The sequence below is a fragment of the Accipiter gentilis genome, chromosome 9 (genome assembly GCF_929443795.1).
Source record: "Accipiter gentilis chromosome 9, bAccGen1.1, whole genome shotgun sequence".
In the NCBI taxonomy this organism is placed as follows: domain Eukaryota; kingdom Metazoa; phylum Chordata; class Aves; order Accipitriformes; family Accipitridae; genus Astur; species Astur gentilis.
In genome coordinates, this window is record NC_064888.1 from 43,857,236 (window position 1) to 43,877,613 (window position 20,378).

The 20,378-nt window shown below is 49.0% G+C and overlaps 1 protein-coding gene across 2 annotated transcripts in view; it reads left to right on the top strand.

Annotated features, from left to right (window-relative positions):
• The window catches only part of PWWP2B (PWWP domain containing 2B), a 46,618-nt gene that overhangs the window by 10,197 nt on the left and 16,043 nt on the right, over window positions 1–20,378 (top strand). The window contains exon 3 of one of the 2 annotated variants that reach the window (XM_049810456.1): window positions 12,016–12,553. The exons of the other annotated variant lie outside the window; for it this stretch is intronic. The gene's annotated coding sequence lies outside the window, so the exon portion shown is untranslated. Of the gene's footprint in view, window positions 1–12,015; window positions 12,554–20,378 lie in introns of those variants that run through there. 2 annotated transcript variants of the gene reach the window in all.

A 20,378-nucleotide genomic window follows, 5' to 3' on the forward strand; every position in this document is an offset into this window, starting at 1 on the left:
AGTACAAAGCAGCTGACATCGTGAGGAAGCAAGCAGCGCTTGTTCAAAGAGCTAATAAAATGGTAGTCATGTATTAGCACTGTTTACAGCTAGGATGTGGCAAGTATTGAGGATACTTAATTTGCGTCAAAACTCATCCTGTGTGGCTGGAGGGCTAATAGGTCTGAGACTTTACGTTTCTTTGAAATATCTCTTGGTTCAAAGAACAAAACTCTTCTTGGAATTGAGATTATATTTATCATACCTAGGTACTGATGCCCAGCACTTACCCATAACAATTAAGGGCCCTTGGAGGCCCTTTGCTCCCCTACGGTTTCTCCGACACCTCTGGTATGGCTTTCTTATGAAGGCACTTTCTTCACGGCTCTTCAAAATGATTGTACTAAAAGCTGTCTTTAACTGGGAAACAGTATTTCAATATTTCTCACAGCACTTGAGGTTTGGCTTGTGTCTGAAATGTCAATGCATTGCTGGGGAATGGCCTGGATCAAATTAAACTATTTTGGGCTTCACCTGCAACCTCTGGGTTTGAGGACATAAGGTGGGAACATAAATGTGGCAGCTGATTCTTTGTAATGCCTCCACATTTTGCTTTTACTGGAGGGGGATAGTACTCCCTTTCTCATCAAACAGCCAAAACCTTGCCCAGGATCAAAATTTGGTACCTAAAAATACAGGATGCGGTGTGATTGGGATTAGAAATACCATCTGTAATTCCAGTTAATGCTGCCTACTACACTGCCCTCAGTGAAGTCCATGGGAAAAATCCAGCAACTTGAATAAGGTCTAGAATCATTTCACAACCTTCCAGTCGTCACTATCTGGACAAGACCTCATCTGTGATACTGTTAAACAAGGGGAGGGATTAACTTTTTGTCTGAAAACCATGACTAATCATGAGGAAGAGTCTTGTTGTCAAAGCTCTTGCTTTATACAGTGTGGTTCATTATGTTATCCCCTAAATTTTTCTGCTCTTTTTCATGCTAGAAGGACTGTGTGTATGCAGGCCGGTACTACTCCTGCTGTAGACTGTCTGTTCTTCTCTAAGATACTGTAATGCAGTGGGACTACGATGGTCAGTGGTCATGTAATCCTGAGGGGGGGGAAGAAGGATTTTTTTTTTTTTTTCGTACCCTCTGTCATGCTTGAGCGTGATGAAGGACTTGCTTTGCTTGAGTTATTCCATCTCAGCAAGCCTGGCTGCAGTAAATAATCAGAGCGTGGCATATTTATCCTGTGTGCTCAAGGTGTCTGGATGACTGGATGCTCGAGCAAGTAAAGATGTATAACTGCAGCAGCAGCAGCATTTAAGCTTCATCCTTGATCTTGCCCCTTCAAATGCTGCTCAACTCTGGCTAAAGACTTTATTATATCAAGAGCGTTTGGATTGGACCCAAATTCCTATTAGTTAGATCTGGAGTATAAATAAACCTGATGCCCAGAATACACTGTCCTCGCCAGTGAAAGAACTATGGTCAAAATCCATCGCTCCTGTACGAATAGTGCTCTATTTAAAGGAGCAGGAAAGCTTCATCCTTCTTCTGAACTGTCTTCACTGTGTTTGTATGTGCAGTTTCGGACAGCTTTAGCAGAATGTATGTTGTCACCGTTACTGACAGCTCTCATTGCTGTTGTGAGCTCTGGGTGGGCTGGTATGCCATATCTGGTGGCTTCTGGGCAGGAGAAGGGGCAGGGTGAAGAAGCACCTAATGCTTCAGATCAGTCAGACTGGCCATGCCAGTCAGTCCACGTGGAGTAGGAAAACGTGTGGCCAAGAGGAGCTCAAAGTCCAGACCTGGAAGTCAAAATGGGAGGATGTTTGCCCAATGACATGTTAGCCTAAGGAAAATGCTGCCTGTTCTTACCAGTAGGACCACTGCAGGTATGGTGCTAATGGTAAGACCTGGCCACAAGATGCAGGGTGAAAGGCTGTAGGGCAAGGCGTCAAGAAGAAAAAGCAGCACTTGATCCAGAGGAGACCTGGGTTATTGCAGACACGGTGGGTATCTGAGCTGTAGGTACGAAGCAGAAGGGGTGGAGTGGGTCTGTAAACTGGGGGAAAGAAGAACATGTTGAGAATGATAAGAAGAAAATGATGGGATGGGATGGATTAGACCAGACCCTTCCCTCCCTCTGTATTCTTTGGCCAAACCTCTGCGTGTATATGTGGGTATATAGATGTATTTAACACATATAGCCATTTCATTGGCCTCCTTCAGCTGGCTTTCCACAGATGATTTTCTATCTCACATGTGTCTCAAGGTGAGCTGCCAACACCATCTGCCAGTCTGGAGATGACATGATAGTTAGATAAACAACTGCAGTTGCTCAAAACTAGAAAAGCAGAACAAAACAACTTCCAATGTTCTGCGTGTCATGTTTACTTAGATTCCTTATTAGACCAGCACGTGTAGTGTTTTGATACATCTCTTCTAAAACAACTCCTTATTTCGGAGACTTGCCCTGCACCTAATTCTCTCTGTTCAGGAGGACTGCATTTTATTGTTTTCCTTGAATTTCCCTAAAGTAGAACTGAAATGTTTCCATCAGTTGCTCATCAACTGTTCTTTCCTGAAGGGCGTAACTTAAGTTTTCACTAATGTCTGTAATTCCTGAGTCTTAGGACCACAATGACGCTTGAGCTACAGTGAAATATCTGAAAGCTTTGAGGCCTCTTCAAGGCGGTACAACGTGGTATCTGTCGAAGTAGTTTCTAAGAGCAGGCATCTGACTGGTTACATTGCATGTTGCTGCTGTACAATCCGTCGTGCTGACACTTCACCATCAGCTGCGTGGCGGCTTGTTATCGTTAGCACCGAACAAGAACAAGAGTCCAGGAGGTGCCTTCAGCAGCAGCATTTAGCTAACGTCGCTTGTGCTAATCCTGGGCACAGCAGAAGTGTATGACTGTTGACACTTTCTGTTGTGAAACTTCCCGTCTTCTGGCATGTGATGCTGTTCCGCAAAGCATGGAGGGTAATTACTGGAAAAAAATGTACAAACAATTCAGGTAATTTGTGGATGCATATGAAACTGGAAGCAATTGGATTTTTTTTTTTAAACTTGGTTTGGGTTGGAATATGTTTTTATATTTTGTCCTTGTACTTTTTTTGCAAAGAATACACTTTATTAAAACCCTGTCATTAACTAACTAGTAAAACAAGGTTTCTGGGAGAACAACAGGCAGACTAGCAGCCCTTAGAACTCAAATTTGTAAGACACTCTGGGTTTAGAGTAGTGCCGGGAGAAAAGTGCCCACTCAGCATCTTCTCACGCTGCTTTGTAGCTTCTGCTTGTGTGTCACGTACAGAGAGCCGCTGTGCACGCTGCCCGTGCCGTGGAGACGTCTGCGCTGTAGCTGGGCGCTCGGCGAGTTATTCTTACCTGGTTTTAAAGCACCAGGCGCTGGCTCACCGCCGCTTGTCGTGCTTTTGTGACCGCAGACCTCTGTTAGCAGCAGGCGGCTGTGACCAGACCCAAGGCCCCGGTAGCGCCAGGGTGACGGACGGTGTTACTTCCCCGCCGGCCCTGACTGGCTGGTAGGCCGGGTCCCCGCGCCATCTTGGCAGCCTGATCCGGCACGGTGGGAGCCAGGACACGGCCCGATCCCTCACTGTGGCTGCCTTGAGCGCAAATCGTGAGGAAGGCGGTCACCCCTATCCCAGAGCGAAGGACGTTTGCCTGTCTCTTATGGAAGGCCCGTCTGAGGGCCGGCATGCCGGAGCAGCGCTCGCTGGGGTTGCGCTGTCGCACGTGCTGCTCCTTGGGATCACTGCGGCTGCTCGCCACCCTCCCCTGCTGCCGGTGGCTGAGAGCTGAAGAGGCGGCCTGCTGAAGAGGGGTCCTGGCGTGGCAGAGATGCGGCCGGGGGGCACGGCTCGGCATGCTGCTGCGCGCGCCAGAAGAAGGCCAGAAGAAGCTAAGCCTGATGTTCGGGGAGTCGCGACGGTGTCGCCGGGGACGGACATCTCCAAGCTGTTTGCTCAGGGTGGTGCTGAGCTGCCGGTGGGAAGCGGTGGCTGCGGCGGTGGCTGCCCGCGCAGCTGAGCTCCCGATGGGCGAGGGGCAGCCCTCCCTCCATTCCGTCCTCGGGGAGGTGGCTTTGCTTCCCCCATGTTCCTGCGGCTTCCCGCCCCGCTTCCCTGTGTAACTGCCTGTGAGGCTGCGCTGCGGGCCTGGTTGCGTGCTCATCATCTGTCACCCATTTTGGCTGCAGGACTCTTGTCTCCGGAGTTGTTCCAGACGGTCAGAAAGTCTTCTGAGAAACGGAGGTGTTGCCCGCAGCGGGCCGAGCATGTGTGTCTCAGCAGGGGCAGTAGGTCCCTGCACGGGACCTGCTCCAAGAGCACTCCGGCCTCGACTTTTTTCTTGGGAATAAGAAAATCTCTTGTGCTTTTCCATTTTGCTTGCTGTTGACTTCCATGATAACGTCATATTTAAACTTGCAGCTGCACAAACTTCAAATTCCTCGAGCCAAAGGACTGTTCTTCCCTTGTCTTTCACAGTGATGAGCACCCCAGCTGATTTCTGGTTTTATAACAGCAGGTTTGCTGGCATACCCACGGCGTTGTGTTCAGCCACCAGAGAGAAATGTGATCGAGGGGTGTGCGATGCGGTGTGCCGAGCACGCTTCTGGTCTGGAGGGGACCCCCCGCATGGGGCAGGGACGGACCCTTCGGGGCTGGTGTCACACACGGGGCCTTGGGGACACGGATGGGGCCGTGGCTCCGGCTCTGCCACGGTTTGGGGCGCAGGAGGGAAGGAGACCCGTGTTTCCCAATGCTGCCCTGTCCCTGCTCCAGGGAACGCATCCTGTGGTGGGATTCAGGGGCTTTTCAAGGAGCGCGTGTTGCTCCAGCCCCACTGGGTGGTACGGGCATCGGTCCGTGCAGGTTCAGGGCGCTCGGCAGGCTGAGCGAGTCCTGCAGTGTGCCAAGGCTGGGTCTCTCCTCCTGCTCTGTGATCCTCCTGAACGGCTCCTCGTGACAGATCTCCCCTCCCTGCCCACAGCCCTTTCATGCAGTAAAACCTTTTATAAAAAAACCTGCTTGTAGATTTTCGCATACATCTCTGCATGTAACAAGTTTACAGTATGTGTATTCATTTGCTTTTTCAGTCTGGAAGATCCTTTATTCTTCATCCCTCTCTCTCTCCCCTCTACCCCCAAGCTGTGGCTGTGGGACCATTAAACTTGAAAATACTGGCTTTTGAAGGTTTTAATTTTACTGCTATTAGCTTAATAGACCCTCAGTATCAGTATACTTGGCCATTCATCACAAAAAGCACACTGCTACTATGTACAGCAAAATCAAAGCTTATTGCATACTTGCTATATATAGTAAGCTCTAACGTAAAATTTGGAACATTGGGTTATGACTTCACCTTCAAAGATGTTCAGGGCTTTGTATGTGCATGTAGCCAGTACTGCTTGCCAGCAGTTTATGAAGCAACGTAAATCACTCTTCTTTTTCCTTTTACCTCTTCTCTTCTGCTCTACCAGTGGCACAAAGAGGTTATATAACTTTATGTAAAAAGTCGTGGTGGTGATTGCTGTGATAGCTAAATTTTTAAAAACACCTGCCTGGTCACGTGAAATATTTCAGCCCAGAAGATGAATGCTTGAGATTTTTCTTGGCCTGGTTTCTAGATGGTTCAGTCAACTAAAACCAAGCATCCAACTTAATTACTGTTTCTCAGTCTTCCTTCAAACAGCTTGGAGTCAGCGTCTCTGCATACTAATACGAAGTAGGAGAACAAGTCTATTTTAGACTGCATTGCATATTTGTGTGCCCCAGTGCTGGATGTCTGGAGCTGCGTGTCTGGTGGCATCCCGCTGATTTCCCTGTTCCTGAAAGCGCTTGCACATTTGGCTTGTGACCACTGCGACTGCATTTGGAGACATCTAGATCCGTGCTGCTTCTCCTTGTTTGTGCCATCTGTTGCCCCTCTTTCCCTCCACTCTCTGTTCCCAGGCGTATTTTTTGGAAATGCCAGCAGGCCATACATTGTGCTATTTCTAACTGCACACGAGCTGCACAGATGCCTAAGAATGCGATCTGCTTACGTGAGCTGTAACTTCAGCTGCCGAAGGAGATTTGTATCAACCGAAGGGCTTAACAACTCTCTTGGAAGCAGAGCAAGCTGCCCTCTGGACTGAGGGTCTCCGAGCCCCATCTGGAGCTTTAGGCATCTGCTAGTTGTGCTGCCCAAGCGTGCCGGTGGTGAGCACAGAGGGTGGGTGTCCCTCTGGTGTCACTGCCCTGTGTGGGCTCGGTGCTGGTTGGATCTGCACAGAAGCAGGGTCTGTGCTGGGGGCTCGGGGCGACGGGTGCTTTCAGTGGAGCGTGCCGGGGGCCAGGCTCTGCAGAGCAGCCCCATCTGCACCACTGCTTACTGGGGCGAGAGACAGGCTGCGTCTACGTGGTGAGGAGAGATGTCTGGACAAAGAGCCTGGAAACTTGTTTCATTGAAAACTTTTACAAATAATGTAAAAATGAGATTTCTCTAGCTTTTTCGGGATTGCTTTTATTTACTGGTTTGGTTTTTAAAGTCAAATGGAGGTGTCTAAAGCTGTGGCTACAATTCACCTTTTCATACCAAGCACAGTGAGTTTGGCAGAGGCTGACATGCGGTTTGGAGTGAGCAGCGCGGGTCAGCCGAAGGGGTAAAGCCCTTACTGAGGGAGTCCTCTTGCCTCTCTGGGTAAGGCTCAAAAGTTCATCCTACTTCTGTTCGGGTTAAGCAGATGTTTGCAAAGTATTGAGCACCTCCAAGTTGCATGTACAGAAAAGCTACTTTGGGCCAAGAAGGAATAGGGGTGGGGTTTTTTTTGGAAACTTGGGGATAGCTCTCTGTAGAGAAGGGTGCTTGTTACTCTGAAGGAGAGGAATGAATAAGATCTTCATGGAATAGGCATGCATTGTTAATGCCACATGCAGCTGCTTGGCTTGTGAGGCCTGGTGACACAATAGGGTGAAACAGATATTTCCCATTTTAATGTTTAGGTGTGAAAGGTAGGACTTTGAACCCCCAAATCGATGTGAAGATTCTTGAATGTTGAAAAACCTGCAAACTGTTGTTTTTCAGCCTTGGTACGTGTTTTGTTTTTTCCCTAAGTACCTATTGCTGACACTGGGATCAAGGTGAATGAGAGTGTGTGGGCTGAGTGACAAACTCTGACTTCTGCCTAATAAAAGACTCAAGGAAGCTACTGGCCTGTATCCTGCAAACTAGATGAGGATGAGCTGGTGCCTGGTTTATTTTTTTTAAGTCTGCTTGATGCATCTGTTTTGCACCCTCTGTGTACCTTTACAGAATACGTGGGCTTTGCATTAGCTGGTTTATGAACTCTCGCACATCCTGAGATTACGTACATCTGAAATAGGCTTCTCGTGTCTGGCAGTGATGACAGAGATGGGGCTTAATACCTTGACTTGTGGAGTGCTTGTGCTCTTCATACCTGCAGTCCCTGCACCCCAAATCTCCAGCTCTTCAATCAGTTGGAAAGTGCTCTCTCGCTTCTCCTGGTGCTGCCTCCGCCCCGGAGTGGGATCCTGCCGCGCACACTGGCGGCAATGTCCGTCTGGCGTGTGAGGGCGAGGGCTGCGTCGCCCACCCGTCTTTGTGCTCCGGTCCCTACGGATGTACCACGGAGCGAAGGTCCACCTGCGGCTCCTCTGCCTGTGGAAGCGAATGTGACTCATTTCATCTTAGCAAGAGGGTCACAAACGCTCTCTGGCGCGTTGTGCCTGAGCCTTTCCCACACAAACTCCATCAGCTGCCCTGCATTAATCGTGTAATCATCTCTTGGTCACTGGGGATGCATGTCTCTCTGGAAGGGAGGAGCAGGGCATTTTTTTAATGAAGGCTTTTTTCATTAAGTTGATTAATTTCTGAAGGAGTGAATGCTTTTAACTGACATACCAGTTCCTGTTTAATCTGCATGAGGTTCTTGCTATTGTAAGATCAGACAGATTTGTTTTCTTTATAAAGCATATTTCCTGTGTGCTCTCTGTAGTTGAAGAAATGAATTGTAGCAAAATTACTGGCTTAACTTCCTTTATGAATGATGACTTGCTCTATTTCGATTCAAGCCAATAACTTGAGCCTTTTCTTCATGCAGAAAGCAACCTTTTCTAAAAGCAGAAACCTCCCAAACCCCATACAGGATTTTTCATAGAGATGCTCTGATGATAGAGTTTAATATTGGAGAACATAGCTGCCAGCCTGTTCAAGTCAGCTGGATACTGATGCCTTGGGAGTTGGAGACGGTTCTAAAACCCTGTCCAGCAGGTCGGGGACGGGGCTCCCAGCTGCAATCCAGTCACCCTCACCAACCCCAGCCCTCATTCCGCAGTAGGAAAGCATAGGAAGGAAGGACTTTTCCTGGACCGCTGCCAGCAGTGCCCTTTCTGCCCTTCCCCTCGCCTTCTGCTGGTGACTCTGGCTGTTAAGCAGGTACCGTCTTCAGAAACGAAGCCCTGTGGGAGCCACTGAGCTGCCTGTCAGAGGTCTTCTGGGTCCCCTGGCCCCCGTCCCTCCTCCTCAGGGCTGCGGGAAGGTACGACCGCTTGATCCTTCTGAGCTTGAGCCAGGGCTGCCTTGCTGCCCTTCCCCCAAGGGGACATGTCTGGAAGAAGACTGATTGGTGATGCTTAATTACGGCCTGCTGTTAACTGCATTATGATTAAAAAATATTCCTCAGAATAAGCTGCTTGGGTGGAGAACATGAGCAGGCTTCTTGCTGCCGTTGCTTACCAGCCCGCCAGGATGGGCAGGGTAACCGGGGCTTGTGCCGCTCACAGGGCTGCGACAGGAGAGGGTTTCAGCACTGCAGCACTCTGGGGCTTTCCAGAGAAACCGTCTGAAGGAGATGGTTCCGAACTCTGTCTCGGGCAGGCACGCGTGTCTCTTGGTCCTCCCCTGGAGCTAGTCCGTGAGCGTCTGCTGGTGGTGGCGGTGCAGCCCTGGAGGCCCAGCAGCACACCAGTACACGCAGGAACCCTTTGGGTGCCGCTCCTGGTACTCTGACGAAGGCAAAAGGTCGGGGCGCGGGGTGCTCCCCGTGCCGCAGAGGGGGTGCTAGGGGTATTCAGTACTTGTCTCACCTGCAGGGTCAAGGCACGAGTCCCCTGAGCGGGGCTGTGGGCAGAACTGGCGTGAGCAGGGTCCCCACGCATCGGCACACTTGGGATGCGGTGTTCTCCGAAGATAAACCAGCTTTCCACACTCTGTGGCAACTGTTAAATCTGAATTTGTGAATGGCTTTATTTGATCCAAAACTTCATTTATTTTTGTAATGAATAAGCGCTTGGCTTCAGGAGAGCTTTGTTGGCTTTCCTTTTGACATGCAGCTTAGCATGCAGGCTGCTAGATCGTGCCGTTGTCCTGAGTCAGTCAGTCTGTTATGTATTCATTACTCATACGTGTATCAAGGCTACAGCAATGTCCAGAATGTAGTGTTTAAGCTTGTGCTCCATCTTGAAGGTTGGTTTTTTTAACAGAAATCTGAAGTTTTCCAGCGACAGAGCGAGAAAGTACAAGTGACTGTTGCTGTGTTGCTCCTCCTGAGAACATGTTGAAAACTCCTGGGTCAGTTCAGGAGGTTGCTTAAAACAGACACCTGAGCTCTCACGGGGGGTGACCTCTGCCCCCTGGCCAAGCTCTGTGTTTCCAGGCCGGGGACAAGCGCCCATGTGTCTGCAGGCGCTCGGAGCTGAGCAGGGTGGTGAGGTTTGGACATTTCACGACGTGGAGCATCAGCTGTTTTAAAGCAGTTTGCCGTTTTGCTGGTAGCACCAACTTTCTGCTCCCAGAGGAGAGAATCCCTGATCTTTGCCCCCAGGTAATCTCAGTGAGCAGCTGCAGTTCGGCCTGACCCCTGTCCCTACGATGGGGCAGCCTCTGCCTTTGCACTGGCCTTCACTGGGAGGTTGTTTGACTTCGGGCTTCTGTTGTGATGCTTCCTTCCTCCAAGTGTGAAAATCGCAAAGAATAAAACCGGCCTGAGGGCTTGCTGTTAACCTCCTCAACAAGGAAATGCATTTTTCTTCTGTTTAGACCAAATATTCTCAACCTGTAATCTGTCCCTAAAGGGTCAGATTTTTGCAAAAAGCATTTGAGGGATATTCTGCCAAGTCTGTAGACCTCACTAAGGCTCTGGTAGATGTAAGATAATAAGCCTGCAAGTGAGTTTGTCGTGTGCTTTTGAAAATCTCACCATACATCAGAAGGCAAATGAATAGATTCTCCTGCAAGATTAAGTATAAATGTATACTCTGTCAATTGTACGTAATAGAGCCTTGTGAGATGTCCAAGTTTCTTAGGAGCAGGATGATTCTGCTAAATGCTAAAGGAGTTTATGAAAGCTGATTGCAGTCCTCTGGAATATAGGTTTTAGGGCAGATGTTCATGGTGTGTTGAATCAGCTCTTTGATATCTCAATTGTATGGGCAATACAGAAGATCATTCTGGATGCTGAGTCTGGGCAAATCAGTGTCGCTTTTGGTTCCATGCCTGCAGAAGAGGTGCTGCTGTGTTTTTAGCAGCATTGGAAATGTGATAATCTTCCTGTGTTTGGTGTTGGTGTTCTCGGTTTATTGTGCTCTGTATTTGTAAGTCACAAACCTCAACTGTGAGGGGTTTTTAAAGGTCTTTGATCTTTTGCTTCATAGCATTAATCCTATTTGTCAGGAACACGGATTTGAGCCTGTGTGTCCTGCGGTTCTGACTCAGCCACGTTAGTTGATTTGGCACGGACGTGTGTTGGGGCTGGTCAGACTTTTGAACTGGCTCAAACTGAATTGCATTTGAAGTGTGGTGCAGTGATGCTTTTGCAGTTGAAAAGTCTAAGTGCAGATCTCCATGCCATTTTTTCATTCATTTCTGTGTCGCTGTTTCATGTGTCTTCGTTTCTTCACTTGATCTTGAAGACAAATCGATCTTCCCTTTGAACTCTTTCAAGGCCTCCGCTCTGTAAACCTGACTTACAGGGCTGGTGCAAGTACCTTTGGCATGCAGGGGTACAGATGAGGGCTTTTCTTTTCTGTAGTTTTCTGTTTTGATGGGCACATCCCTCTCCAGTAGATGCATCTTTTCAAGCCTGTCATCTGCCCTTAGTCTGGCCGGTATCTGTCGAGAAAGCCAGATGACAGCAGTCTAACACATCAAGCGTGGGCAGCTTCGTTACCTCTTGGTAGCAGTGATTTGGAGTGTGTGGTTTTGGACTTCTGAATTCAGAACAAGCATCTCGTGTGCTCCTCTTGCCCGAAGGCTGGTCAGTCGTGCTCTGCATCCGTCTTCGGACGGCTGCGTGGGAGGGGAGCACCGCGCAGTCCTTCGAGAGACGCCGGCCATCCCAAGGGCTCCGCAGTGCTGCTGCGGCACACACGTGCTTCTGCAGCCTGAAACGAGCAGTGGTCCGGGGTGGGAAGGGGAGCCCGTTGGAGGGTGGGGGGTCCGAGGGGAAGCCGGGCTGTCTTTTCCCTCTGGAAACAGAGAGAGAAGGCGGCGTGGCTGCTCCCCCTCTTCATCAATGCGTGACTGGGGCACTGCGGCAGCAGTTGATGTCTTGAGCGGTTGCAGGTACTTAGCAAAGCTTCTGTACGGCTTGCTCTCGAGGGGAAAATAATCCTATTTTATAGATTGTGTTTGAAAAGTGGAGGCAGATGTTCTTCACGTGGCGCTCTCTGTAGGGACTTGTGGCAGATTAACCTACAGTAACCCACCCTGAATGGGGACTTAGAAGTCTTTAAGCCAGAGACTGAAGATTTATTATCATCACTGAAATTCATATCATGTCTATCTTGGAGAAAATTCCTGCTCTTACTTTGGGTTTGTTAACTTGATGAGTTTCTTCCAAAGCTGTAGCCGCTGCTGGTTTTGCCTGCCAGGCCAGCTGGGAGCAGGAGAATTCCTGGCTATATTTAGAGGACACCCGGAGCGCGTGCCTCGCCGCTAACGCTGGTCCGTTCCGTGCTGCCTGCAGTAACCTCTCCCTCTTTTACTTTCTTCAAGGTAACAGAAGATAAGAGCACAGCTGTTCTCCTAGAGGGTCACGAAGTCTGTAAACATCCTGACACGCTCCCCAGGAGAATCTGGAGGTTGCCGTGCGCATGGCAGGAGGACAAGTTTCCTTGTCAGATTGCACTGCTTTTCATCTGGGACAGGTGACAGGCACCGGGACTTGGAGTTAGGTGGCTCTTCTGGTGTGAGGCTGGCAGGAAAGTCTTAAAGATATCTTACCCTAGAATGAAAATTTGACAAGTCATACGGCAATGAACTAGGAGAACAGCAAAAACCACACCTTGGAATGTATTTATTACTTAAAAGTTAGCTATTCTTGATAAAATCCCAAAAATTATTGCTGCTGCTTATTTTACTTACAGATTTCACACACTTGTTAATTTTAAAGCTACCAAACTTTTACTCAATACTGTACTCTGAGAAATGTAATTGGAGCAGGACATGCAATAGAATGAAATCATTGTAGTGTCTTAAGTACAATGGACTCACTTTTGTGTCTATTAAAACTTGGAAAATGTGCAACACGTAACTATGTGGCTGTCATTGCATATGGTAAAGCTTTTTCTTGTCATCTACTGCAGAGCTGAGAGAATCAATGTTTTGAAAAGCAGTCACCTGGTAACTTGGATGGGTTTGTGTCCTAAATGCGTGCTTTCTTAAGTCACCCGAAACAGCAGGCAGCACAGCCTTGGCTTCCTTATGCTGCATGCCTAGAGGTAGGTAGTTAGCCTGATGGCTCCAACTGGAGAATAAGTTAACATTTTGAACTAACTTTTGTGTTCACACCTAGTCAACGAGTGTCATTTAAGGCCCCTTGAACACACCTTGTTGGATAGAAAGGATCTTCATCCTTACACATGACCAGGAATGATTAGCAGTCTTTAAAAAACAGAAAACAAACAGCCTATAGCTTTTGTACCAAATTTAGAGTACAAATGGTTTACAAACTAAAGTGGCCTATAAACAAGTTTTTGAAACTGCATCAGGTTTTTTTTTTGGTTTTGCATTAGTCTAGCTTTCTCTTTGATTCTGTCAGTCTAGAAACATTGATTTGTGGTAATCTGTTGCTTCTGATGCTGGAGAAAACGGTTCCCTCCTAGGTGAAATGTTGTCTGCATGTAGAAGATTGCCTTTGAGCTACCGGATCGTTGCACAGATTCTGCTTCCTGTTTGTTCTTAATCTGTTGCAGCAAACACTGTGATGAACTATTGTCGAATTAGAAGAACAAGCGGATCGGAAAACATACAAGCTCGTGTTTTCCTGGTTCATGCTGGTTCATATTGTGGTCTTTTGAATGTCAGCAAGAGAGGTCAGAGCTTCCCTTTTCTGTTTAACAACAGCAAAGTTTAACAAGAAGAGTTCAACACCAAAAAACCCCTTCTGCTGAGTCTCAGTAAGAGCATACAATGAGTCAAATATGTTTCCCTTAAAACAGTTGGAAGACTGTGGTATAAAACATGCAAACTAAAATGCAGTGCTGAAATAGGACATCTGTGTCCCAAGACCAATTTTGGCCACCTCTGCAAACAAATCAGTAAGCTTCCTGTTTTCCAAAAATAAGTGTAAGAAGGACAGCAGTATATAGCGAAGGAATGTGTTCCTGCACCTTGTGTAAAGCCTTTATGAAGCAGTTGTTTACCTGGGCATCTGCTTTGCCCATCTCCAGAGCAGACTACTTGGCTGGCAAAGATGCTCTTGTGCAGTGAGTACTCCCACTCATGGAGAAAACAGTTCTACCTTTCTTAGCCCCTGTCTGTCTGTCTTCAGGAGTGTCTTTGTGGGGTTTTTTCTAGCAACTTCTCGAGCTAGGCCTAGGGTTAGCTGATGGCTATGTGAGGTAGTTTTTGTGTTTTCTGCTCACACAGTTCTTTATTGTACGAAATCCCTGCCAAAAAGTGTTGCCAAGCCTTTTGGCTGTAGCATTACAGCTGTTAGCTGAAGGGAGTTACAAGCAGCCTTCTGTTCATTTAAAAAATAAAATTTAAAAAAAGGCAAAACAAAAATAACTAAGCCCCCACTCCCCCACGCTTTCAGGAAGAGCGCTTGTCTACTCCCATCTCTAGTGAAGGGCTGCTCCTGCCTGCATGTGGAAAGGCTGCTCTGTGGTTGAAGAAGATGCCAAGAACAACAGGTAAGTCCCGGACGCTTTCCTGAGAAGGCTCGCAGATGTCACTCAAGTCCCGTGAACAGGCAGAAATGTCCGTAAGACCAGGCATTCAGTCTCTGCTGGGTGTGAGAGAGAGTTACGATACCTCACACTTGGGGCCACTGATTTTCTCTAGGCTTAGAACCTGAAACGGATTGAGAAAGTAAGCTCAAGTCCAGCGTCCGTCCTCTGATGCTGGATGTCGTCCCTGGGATGGAGTTGTTCAAGAGGGGATATCCGAGATTTTTTTTTCCCCATGATAATTTTGCTCTGCAGGAAAACCCCTGGTGCACATAAGTGTCCTCTGCCAGATGTTTAACTGTACAGTGGAACCCTGTCTGCCTTCTGCTTCTGCCTTGATAATCACTGTCGTCTCGTGCCCTCGGAGCAGCGGTTGTGCTCCTCACTGCTCATGGAGGAGTACCTGGTAGCCCTGCAAGAAACCTTCCCGGTCTTCCCTTGCCGGTTGCTGTGTCCTGCTAGTCCCCTGTCACCAAGGGCGCAGCTCCTGCTGTCCTTACACCTGGATGCATGGTGACATTCCTGACATTGCTGGGCCCTTTAGAAAGCAAACAACTGGCTTTTACTGCCTGAAAGTCCTTGCCAATGCAGAGGTAAAGGGAAAAGTGTCAGCATTACAAGCTCGCCAGGTCCTGTGTCAGCAGCGGGAAGGTTAGAGAACTGGTTTGCTGCCATTTTCTGCCAGGAGGGCTGGGGAGGGACCCTCCTCTAAAGAGGACTGGAAGGTTGCAGGTGCTGGGACTCCTTTTTTTTTTGTCTTTTACCCTTGTGATGCCAGGTGGCCTGACACACGTGTGTCTGTTAGCACCAGCTTAATGAAGCAGATGAGTGAAGCTTAACCACTGCGGGTGAGTCACCAAACTTTTGCCACTTTTACCAAGAACTGCAACGGAGAGTTTCAGTAAAAACATGCTAACAGAGAAGATAGTGCTTAGGAGGCATGCAAGTGGATTGGACACCAGGGTCCTTCTCTGAATCAGTGGCTCAGTGCCAGAGGTAGGTTTAAACACCAGCCTTAAACAATATCCCAACAAAAAGCACAACTTTGGATCTGCGTATGGGAGCTAAAGAAGTTGGCTCACTTCTTCAGTGAAAAGATGATTCTTCGGTTTTGGCAAGGCTTAAAGCAAAAATCTTGTAACAAATTGCTTTTTTTGCCTTGGCCGTTATGCAGGTAAATGAAAATAATTTCTCAGCAAATGCAAAAGCATAAACCAAGAGCACAGTGACGTTTCATGTCTTAACTGATTTTAAAAAGCTAATGTCGAAGTTTCTAAATGTCATTTTTAATAATGTGAAGTTTGAATGGCTTACATTAGTCTTCTATTATGTCAGAAGAAAAGCTCAGTTGGGTTAAAACCTAAATGGGAATGTTCAGGAATAGTAAGTGGTCTTTAGTATTCTCTGTAATAGGTTCTGTGGTGCCCATTGAACATCATTAGCAGATCCCCATGTGCTGTGAAATTTCACTTTTCGTTCCATTTTTAAGGTTTTTCTCCTTATACTTTTAAAACTTGAGCATGGCTTTAGGAAATCGTGGGCTTTTTTCAGTCCATTTCAATTCTTGTTACGCTAAAGGCTTATTATAGTCTCCGCTGCTCCGCACTGTGGTTTTGGGGGTTTCCTCCTGAACCCTACAGCTGTGCTTCAGCTCACACAGCTGATTTCCTAAATGCAAGCCCTGCAGAATCTGAGTATGGTTTTCAGTGGAGGGGGGCTCAGTATTTTCTTCTAACATTATTCAAACCAGTACTAAACCTATCAGTACTTTTTGTAATAGGACTTTTGCTAATATTCTGAATCTATAGATTAAATTTTGTGTGCAAAATCCACATTCCTCTTACTTGGCCTCATGTCTGGCATGCCTTGAGCAGGTTTTCAGGTCCCGAAAGCCCCCTCAGCGTCCCGCTGTACCTGGGCTCTCCCTGCCCTGGGCAGGCACTGCCTGCTGACGCTCCTACCCTCCCAAGGGAAATAGTATTTTCTGCAACTGGAGAGTGAGTCTGGTTATTTCTGTTCAAAAACATGATTTCTCACCAAATTTTTGTATCCTATCTTTTCTGACTTACTAAATTTATTTAAAGGAGCTAGCTGTGTAGGTGGCCTAACTTAATAGTTTCTGTTGCTTCGTGAGCTGTAGGCTGACTCAGAAGAGCTGTGGGTGAGGGCTGGTGACAGCACTACAGTGCCCGTTTGGGAACCCAGCCAGAGTTTTGACAGTGGTGGTTTCTCCCGGGGCTGGGGGCCGGGCAGCACTGGGGAGAGGGCGAGCCGGGAGCCGCAGCCTCCCCGTGACTGGCGTGCTTAATTACCGTGGTTTTCCACGGTCCCTTTGGTGGGTACAACTGTATGGCCGGGGCGGGTGCCCCTGCGCCTGGCGTCCTGCGAGAAGCGTGATGTGGACAGAGGTGACCTGTTCACGCTGCGGAGCAGCAGTGGTGCGCAGCATGCTGCCCCGGGGCAGGGTCCCGTGCAGGCTGGGTTAGCTGAGGGGACGTGTATGTTGCTGGAATTGTGGCACTTAACGATGCGCTATTTAAAAAACCTTTTGTTCTATGATAATGAGGCCGTCCAAGTGACTTACAGAATAAAAACCACACGGTTTTGATTCCATCAGGGATCCTAAGGCATAGATGAGATTTTTACCGGTTGCTTTGTTGTGGCTTATAGTTAGCATACTGCCTATTTCACGCCAGTAAGGGCTAGCTGAGCTGCCAGAGCTGTTGTACCGGCTGCCCTGGCAGCGTCTCCAGCAGAACGGCTTTTGCCTGCGCCGGGCAGCCGGGGCTGTGCCATGCCGGCTGATGGCAGGAGCGGGGCCGCGTCCACTCTGTTTTCTGCTTTTCCCGGGTGCGTGGCAGTGCATGACTTGCCTCAGGACCTGTGCTCTGCAGGTCCTGCCACACTCACCACGGCCCCGTCTAAACACAAATCCCCGCTGAGCACTTGTGCCGGTACTGGTGGCAGCAGGGATAAAGGAGACTATACTGGGATGATGGTGGCCAAACGTCACAGCACCTACTTCTGTCTAAATACCATCTGCAGTGTTTTCCTAAAGCTTCTCCTTTAGTCTCCCTTCAAGTTTCGCACTTTTCTGCGCTCAGTTCTCTATTCGCGCGCTTCCCAGGTGTCCTCCCCGCTCCGCCGGGCTGTTGGACCGGGCAGGGGAAGCCGAGCTCTGCTGAGGGGCTCCCGACGAGGGGCTGCCTGTGCCCTGACACCCCTCCTCTCGCCCACCAAGGTGCCTCTTGCTATAGCCTGGGAAGTCCCCGTGCCTCCCTAAAACACCTTGTCCAGCAGAATGGCCTTAAAATTGAGAAAAAGTGGTCTTTGGAAGAGGGGGCTCTGGGTCTCCAGCTGTGCAGGCAGCGCTGCGGGTGGAACTGGGCACCCACCGGCTGCACAGTGCTGCCTGCAGGAAAAGTTCCTGCTGACCTTTGCTTTTGTGGGGTCAACTTAGGAGTTTCTCAAACTTTTCCACAGACCTGAAGTAAATGTTTCTCATAAGTTGACTTTGTGAAATTTTGACTTTCTTCCTGATCTAGTGTTGAATAGGGGAAAAGGCATTTTAAAGTGAATGGAATGAAAATCCATTTCCCAAACAACTTTGCCTTTGTCATTCATGACGGGCCCGTGAGACTGCGCTCAGGGAGAGCATTCTGAACAGCTGGTAGCAGTATCTTCAAGTTTGTGATTTTTGACCGTTTCTTCTCATTTCTTCTTTCCTGATTAAGCTATGGCCAGTAAGAATATCAGCATCTCAACACATTTTAACCGTATTGATGCTGGTGTGCTGGTTTTAGAGGCTGTGATAATGTTAATTGGAGCAGCAGCAGCACCGAGTGAATAAACAAGCTCTCGGCAAGCACGGCTGTCGGGGGGAGCTGGAGGGAGGAGAAGACCGGACCCAGACATGCCCCAAAGCACCGGCAGTGCTGCTTGCCCAGATGGAAGGTGCAGGAGCGAGTGGCTGGAGAGCCAGCCGAGCCCTGCAGGTCCTGTGTGTTGGCTGCCAAGTGTCAGAACAAGCTGGTGAAATATTAAGCTGAGAGCCTAATGAAAAACAGGGAGCATGACTACTTTTTTTTTTTTTTTTCCTTGAAATGAGTGTTTTGTTGGACTCTCAATTCTTCAGAGCCAGGTGGGATCCCTCGGGGGCTGCAGTGAACGTGCATGCCTTGTGGAGTAGTCACATCTCTCCGGCACAGCAGGGGGACCATGCTGGGCCAGCGTGGCCACCGGTCCCCTTGTGCTCGGAGCCCGTGATGAGCGGGCGCGTGGGCTGCAGCCCTCACCAGCAGGTTCCCTGCCTCTGCTTCGTGAGAGGACTTCAGCCGGGAGAAGGCACCTGCCCTCAAACTGTGAACCTCAAAGCGCATCCTTTGCCGCTGGTGCAGGGACGGACTGGTTGTGTAAGGACGGGCGATGCCGAGCAAGTCCCTGCTGGGCAGGATGGCAGCCCCGGCGCTGGGGGACTGAAGAAAGGCAGAACAGCTCCATTGGGTCGTACCAGAAAATGCGAGTCGATCAAAGCTCCTTCTCCAGTCAGGCGCAGCCTGGGATGGCAGCATCACCATTTGTCACTCTTAATGCGTTTGAGTCACTGTTGGCACCAGTCTGGTTTTCACAGGGTTTTCAATCACTCCCTGTGGAAAAAAACTGTCCTTATGGCCGAACGTGCTGGATTTTAGCAATAGTTTTATGTTTATCTATCCTCCTGGCTTGGCTGCAACCTTACAACAGTAATCCTTCCTGGGGCTACAGTATCCCTTAATAGGTAGGAGAAAATGGGAAGTTGAACAGTTGCTTTTAAAGATGAAAGTACCTTTATGCTGCCAAAAGAAATATCTACTATTCTGGTATGTAGTAATTTTCTTATTTTGCTAGATCTTAAGATTATTACTACTATCCTTTTTTTATTACTGCTTGTAGCAGAGGACTTCTAAGCAGCCTTGATGCGTTTTTTTCTGTGTCTGTGGATTAATGGCTCTGCTGTGAGACTGGGGAGAGACCCCAGGCATCGGTAGCTGGCTGGGACCTGAGCTCCCCCTGCCCCATGCCTGCCCCATTGCTCGGCAGGGACCCCTGAAGCCGGGGCACCCCCTGCATTGCTCTGACTGCCACCGCTCCTCGCAGCCCAGCGTGTCTGTCCCTGCCTGCGTCCCAGCAGGGAGGTCGCAACTGAAGGCTGCGCAAGCCCCGGCCGGGCGGCAGCCCAGATCTCGCTCGGTGTCGGTCCGAGTGTCCGTGCTTCCCGCCTGAGCTCCAGTTTGTGCAGGAGGGACCAGCCTGAGCGCAGGCAGTGGGGGTCATCTGAGCTGATGGGCATCACGGGGAATTAGACACAGGCGCCTGACTCTCCAGTGGCGCTCCAGCGAGCCTAATTAAAAGGGAAGCTTGCTTTAATCCAATCAAATGTCTGTCTTGTACGGAAAATATTTTCTTTCCCCTAAACTCGAATTTATTTTTTTTTTTAAGTGCATATTATAAAACACAAAGTTCGGCAAGTTGTTTTTAAAGCTAATTTCTCAGGAAAAACACATAAATTATAAGCTGTTTTCCATTAGACACCAAAACCTGAAGCATTTGGCTTTGATAACCAAAGCCTAATGTGACTTGAAACAGAATATGGTTGAAATAGAGATTCTTAAGTGCAGCTGAACTGAGTACGGAGCAACCCCCACCGATGGGCTTGGGAGGGAGGGAAAGGGGTGTTTGTTTTCCTTTGGTGAAAGTCCTCGGTGTCGGTGGTGTCACACGAAAGGCGTGTGAGGGTGAAGCGCTGGCCCCGAGGGGCGCAGGGGGTCCAGTTTTGGAGGAGGCGCGGGGCCCTGCCATGCCGGGCGCTGGGTCTGCTGCTCAGGGCTCAACCCCGCGTCGCTGATCCCCTCCCCGTGCCGGGCAGCGGGCTTCCCATTGCCCGGCCTGGCATGGGTAAACAATCTGGGGCCAAATCCCCCAAAATGCAGCATCTTTCCTGCATGCTTATGCCACCCGTTCGGAGGAGGAGGGTGCCCAAGGGGCTCCCGCCACCCTCGCAGAAAGGAGCCGTGCACCCTGTTCTGCTCCTAAGAGCAAGCTGTTGTAAGGACCTGTACGCGGTCTGGCCCCGGCATGGCGGCTAATTAACCCTAAGGTGCTGATGAGCCCCGGATGGAGCTGTGCGGGGGTCTCCGGCGGCAGCAG